The following is a 6,245-nucleotide window of genomic DNA, read 5'->3' on the forward strand; positions in this document are numbered from 1 at the left end:
CATTCCTAGAGTTGTGCTGTTCTCCTGTAGGGCTCTGGAAGAAGCCTTGTCAGAAGCGCGTTGGTGGTATAGTGGTTAGCATAGCTGCCTTCGAAGCAGTTGACCCGGGTTCGATTCCCGGCCAACGCAGCTCTGTCGTTTACCTTTTCCTAATTCATTCAAAAATTAAATTTAAACACTAGTCGTTAATTGCTTAGTGGTAAATAATGATCAACCTTTAGTCTAATATTTTTTATTGGTTCATAAACCTTGATGTTCAATGAGCATGAAACTGAGGAAATAGATGTAAAAAGTGTACGCTATGTTCCCGCCCGGGATCGAACCGGGGACCTTTCGCGTGTGAGGCGAACGTGATAACCGCTACACTACGGAAACCGACGGCTAAAGGGCCTGTCATAAGTCCTGATATCTCTTAACAATCTGTGTGTTCTGGGCTGCTGCTGAAAAGACTGAGTAATTAATTAATGTTAGACGCCAGAGGTTATTTGATATTTATTTTGCAGTCACACTCAGGGCAAACACAGAAGAAGAAGGCAAGGAGCACTTTAGCAATGTAAAAAGAGCAGGAGGACTTGTTGCACCTTAGAGACTAACACATTTATTAGCGCATCAGCTTTCCTGGGCTACAGCCCACTTCATCGGATGCATAGAATGGCACAAATAGTAAGAAGACATACATATACATATAGAGCACATGAAAAAGTGGAGTAAGAAGTTAATTAATTAAGATGAGCTATTATCAGCAGGAGAAAAAAACCTTTGTAGTGATAACCAAGATGGCCCATTTAGACACTTGACAAGAAGGTGTGAGGCTCCTTAACATGGGGAAATACAGTCAATATGTGGCATGACCCAGCCACTCCTAGTCTCTAGTCAAACCCAATTTAATGGTGTCTAGTTTGCATATTAACTCAAGCTCAGCAGTTTCTCGCTGGAGTCTGTTTTTGAAGCTTTTCTGTTGCAAAATTGCCACCTTTAAGTCTGTTACTGAGTGGCCAGAGAGGTTGAAGTGTTCTCCTGCCAGTTTTTGAATGTTATGATTTCTGATGTCAGATTTGTGTCCATTTATTCTTTTGGGTAGAGACTGTCTGGTTTGGCCAATGTACATGGCAGAGGGGCATTGCTGGCACAGGATGGCAGATATCACATTGGTAGAAGTACAGGTGAACGAGCCCCTGATGGCGTGGCTAATGTGATGAGGTCCTATGATGGTGTCACTTGAATATATATGTGGACAGAGTATAGCTCATCTTAATTAATTAGCCTCTCACTCCACTTTTTCATGTTCTCTATATGTATATATATTTCTGCTTACTATATATTCCATTCTATGCATCCGATAAAGTGGGCTGTAGCCCACGAAAGCTTATGCTCTAATAATTTGTTAGTCTCTAAGGTGCCACAAGTACTCCTGTTCTTTTTGCAGATACAGACTAACAGGGCTGCTACTCTGAAACCTGTAATTTAGCAATATAAAGTGCAATGTAAGCCCTAATTATTCTTAATTTATTAATTACGGGGTGGTTTATTATTAATTAACAACACATAATAATAATGTAGTTAACGTTCACAAAACAAGCTGAAAAACTAGGGTGTGATATCAACGCTAAAAATAATAGATTTGTGACTGATTCTAAAATATTTGGATTATTAATAATATAAATTATAAATACTGCGAATCTGTGAATAGAGTAAGCAAAAATTCGTAAATCACTTTGGAGATACAAACAGCAATACAACACCTCAGCCCTGCAATGAACTCGCAGGGATCCTAAAAGTTAAGTACTATTAATTCATTACTGATTATTAAAATAAATGTTGATTATTAATAACAACTAAGCAACACTATTAGTTGGTTGTAAGTCAGCGTAGGTAAAGCACTTTGAACATATTATAAAGTGCAGTCTAAATGCTAAGTATTATTGGAACCAATGTTGCAAAGTATTGGAGCAAACACTAATGTTTGTGTTTTAACTTCAGGAGTGTGAATAACCTAAATCAATCAATCAAGCTATGGCCAGACATAATTGTTTTGCAGAATCAGGGCCTAGAGATGAATTGAGGCATGGGTTCTTGTTTATACTGTTCTATTCCACGGGTGCTTTTATCGTGTTCAATGGCAGTTATGAGCCTTTGAGGATCTGGGCCCAAGGCGGCCTTCCAGTCATGCATTAACCCACGTGACTGACATCTGTCACTTGTTTGCCAACCCCAAGCACTAAAAAATTATGAGGTAGGCCCCCAAAATCATGAGATTAAAAAAAATAGAAATTTTGGGTTTTTTTATTTGTCTTCTGATTTCAGAACATTATGGGTGCACTTGCTTCACATTTCCAGGTTTTCTTTGCAACCAGAAGAGCTAGAAACTTACATTTTTTAAATGAAAACTGAGAGCCTCATGTTGATTTCAGGAGCTGAGGGTTTAAAAATAAGCACCACCAAATACTATGAAATCATGATGGTTGGCAACACATCACGTGCTTAAAGTTAAGCACATGGGCAAGTCTTTGGCTGAATATGGGCCATTGTAATTAATGAGTAGTATAATATATTGTTAGTAATAACTACAAAGAGCAATATGTGCGTGATCCTGTGAAGAGTTGACTCTGCTCCTGTTGACATCAATGGGAAATGAGGGTGTTTGCTGTCTTGCGGGATCCATCCCGTGGTATTGGCATATCGTATATCTACACAGGGGGTTTCAACACCCAGTACCCCTCAATTGCAGAGGGTTAAAATGCGTGTAATCTGCAGATCCATGCACAGACCAAGGGCCGCGTATCTCCCTCATGGCCCTTTGTGACAAGCCCAGCTCAGAATGACAGAGGCCAACAATTTTGTGTGCTTCCATATTTGTGGTGTCCAGCCTGAGACCCCTGATTTTCACAACTGCTGAGAACCCACAAGGAAGCAACTGGGCGCTGCATCTTGCTGGACTCCTCTAAAAATTAGGATAAGGGGCCACTTTGTAAATTGGGCCAGAGTAGGCATCTTCCATTCATATCCTCCATTCCACTACCAGCCCCAGTCCCTCGCCTTCAGGCCTGTAAGCAGCCCCCTGAGCCATTCCAACCCACGCGGAGTAGAGGGCATCCACGGAAGAAGTGACTAGCCCGAGCTGGTACATTCACAACCTCATGTTATTCCAGCAGCTTGATTCATTTGTCTGACAGCCTGGCAGGGAGTCTCAGCTTTGCATTTTCCTTGGATTGATTTGCATTCTGTATGGCTCATGTGTGCTATCCCTGAGCAACCCACCCGCCTCCAAGCTGCTGCTAGTGTGGATGCAGCTGCCACCAGGTGTCGGCAGAAGAGTAGGAATACAGGACAGGCCTTCCTTCCCCTCCTTGCAGAGCAGGGATCCCACAGCTCAGGAAAGAGAGGTCCGAGCAACTGACAGTAGCAACAAGAGGTCTGTCCTTGGCCTTCTGAGCAAGACTCTGGGAGGGGCCTGTAGGGAAGGCAGTAATGCGAGATCCTACAGATGTGGAGGGAGCTTGGAGGAGTTCTGCGGGTGGGTTGAAGGAGTGAGGGACCTGCTGCTGGAGAAGGGGGAAGAGAAGGGAACTCCGTGTGGGGTGTAAATCAGCCTCCGTTGCAGCCGCATCAAAGCTGGGTGCAGTTCTGCTGGTGTCCTGAGGGAGCGCTGTTGGGCAACAGCTCTGCGGGGTGATGTCAGAGGCATGGAGCCAGCCAGCAGGGAGGCGCCAGAGCCCTGACTGAGATTCAGAGGGCTCGAGCAGCCCACTCCGGCCTGGGCCAACTCCCTTGCCTGCTCCACACTCTTGGGCAGAAGCCCTGCCTGCAAGCAGAGCTGCTCCAGTACACCGTGGGCCAAATGTTGCTCTCCGTGACCACCACGCAGCACTACCAGGGTAACCCTGAGCAGGACTGGGCACAATATAATAATAACCCCTACCTCTTTTTCAATTGATCTCAAAGGATCCTTTATTTAGGAGGTCAGCGCCACTAACCCCATTTTACAGATGGGAAAACTGAGACTCAGAGAGGTGCCCAAGGTCACCCAACAGGTTATTTCCACAACCAGGGCTCACCATGCAATGTTGCCAGCTCTACCGGGTTTCATGATAATTGGTGTTTCTATTAAAGCCCCAGTTGCTGGAATCATACAACTATATGAGACACTCAGCTTCCATATATTTTTTTAAACAAAATTATGTTCCTAGCCCTCATGGCTGCAAAGAGAAGCATGAATAATAATAACACCAGATTGCCCTTCTATAATGGCTTTCATCAGCAGAGCTCAAAGCGTTGTACAAAGGACGTCAGCATCATTATCCACATTTTAGAGATGGGGAAACTGAGGCAGAGAGGGGAAGTGAATTGTCCAAAGTCACCCCATAGGCCAGTGGTAGAGCCAAGAGGGGCTGACTCAGGATTTTTAACCATGGACCAATATTGAAAGGGCTTGGCAATACTGAGAGTGGAACGAACATGAGTGGAGATGTTCTCCCAAGCTCCGCCCACAGCCCACGACCCGCCCACAGCCCACGACCCGCCCACAGCACATGCTCCGCCCACAGCCCACCTCTGCCCACTCAACTTGAGGCCATTCAGCTCTCCATAACACGGTCATCCCTCACCTTTCTTACATGCTTTGGTCAGCAGTGAACTAGTTAATGCTGACATTAGACTTCAGTGTTAATACCTCATTGCAAACAGTAGGGATAGTTCGCACCTGTTTCAGAGATCTTGTTTCAGGCAGCTGACAGACTCAGGCAGATGTCACTGCATCAGTTTACAGTTTGAAGTTTTTCTTTGCTACCATAAGGGTTGACGAGTTAATTATCATCATGATTATTATTATTATTATTATTATTTTAATAAATTGAAGCTTGGATTCTGGAGCACAAGTGGAAGCCCCATCCCAGGAAAAGTAATAGCTCATTGAACTGCTGTAAGCCAGCCCAATCTGTCCTCTGCACCAAAAGGTACGGATAGCTCTAAGGACCAGCCTCAGTGCTGGGTATAAGTAGATGCAACCCCATCAATGTCAGTAAGAGCTGTGCTTCCTTGCACCACTTTGATCCCTACTGGGCTATAAGTCCTGACAAAGAGCAAAAAGAAACTGCCACTCATCACAAGAAAAATCCCTCCTGTTGGAAATCAGAGCTTGCACAATATTGTGCATGCAACATACCCCAGCACTGATCTCCTCTAACCACCTCTTCTCCAATCGGGACATACACACAAAGTCCATATGTGGACACTGTTCCGGTAGGCAAGAGGAGGAAGCCAGCTCTTCCTGTAAGACTGGAATGTTTGTGCCTGTTTCTCTGTAAGTGAGTGCAGCTCTTACTGGGGAACAGCCACGAGATGAAGGAGGCTGTTTGAACACCTGCCAGTGTATGTCAACGTGAACCCGGCTCCAGGGACATCTATTTGGATAGGTCTTGGTGAGATTGGAGCTGAGGTCGTGTCTATGGCTTTATGCTCCTCAAGGACATGTTTCAATGCCTGTAGAAATTCACTGCCAGCGCAATTTTAGAAAAGAAAACCGTATGCTGGAGAGTGACTCATCAGAGAGACTCACATGTGAACTGAATGAATCTCTCTCTCGATCTAGGCTTTTCTGCCTCACCTGGCACCATGGTATCTGGGTTCCATACACGGTTACATCAGTCCTTGGCCCTGATCCAGGAAAGCACTTGAACACAAGTGACTCTAAACGCATGTCCAGTCCCTTTGACTTTACTGTAGGCTTCAGTGGGGCTAAATCATGGGTTTAAACTTACTTATGCTCCTGGCTGGATCTGAGGCCGAATGACTAGGTCTGCCAATGAAGGGACAGAATAAACCAAAGCCTTTTGCCACCATCAGGGCTGCCTTCCCGAACATTGTCCTGAATATCTTTTTCCGAAGAAGGCTCCATTCACTAAGGACCTATCAATAAATATGACCTTGTCTGGGAGTTCAATCACCTAGTTTGATCCCTGAGCCAGTGACAAACACAGTATTACCAACTCTCATATGAACATAAGAATGGCCATACTGGGTCAAACCAAAGGTCCATCTAGCCCAGTATCCTGTCTTCCGACAGCAGACAATGCCAGGTGCCCCAGAGGGAATGAACAGAACAGGGAATCATCAAGCAATCCATCCCCTCTCGCCCATTCCCAGCTTCTGGCAAACAGAGGCGAGGGACACCATCCCTGCCCACCCTGACTAATAGCCAATGATGGACCTATCCTCCATGAATTTATCTGGTTCTTTTTTGAACCCTG

The 6,245-nt window shown here is 45.0% G+C and overlaps 2 non-coding genes across 2 annotated transcripts; one reads left to right on the forward strand and one right to left on the reverse strand.

The window, feature by feature from the left end:
* The first annotated feature begins 57 nt into the window (after nt 1–57).
* On the forward strand, nt 58–129 carry TRNAG-UCC (transfer RNA glycine (anticodon UCC)). The gene has a single exon. It is a non-coding gene; the product is annotated as a tRNA-Arg (tRNA).
* A 173-nt stretch (nt 130–302) lies between these two features.
* Nucleotides 303–375, reverse strand: TRNAV-CAC (transfer RNA valine (anticodon CAC)). Its single transcript has one exon. It is a non-coding gene; the product is annotated as a tRNA-Val (tRNA).
* Between the last annotated feature and the right edge of the window lie 5,870 nt (nt 376–6,245).

This window comes from Caretta caretta, chromosome 25 (assembly GCF_965140235.1).
Source record: "Caretta caretta isolate rCarCar2 chromosome 25, rCarCar1.hap1, whole genome shotgun sequence".
Classification (NCBI taxonomy): Eukaryota; Metazoa; Chordata; order Testudines; family Cheloniidae; genus Caretta; species Caretta caretta.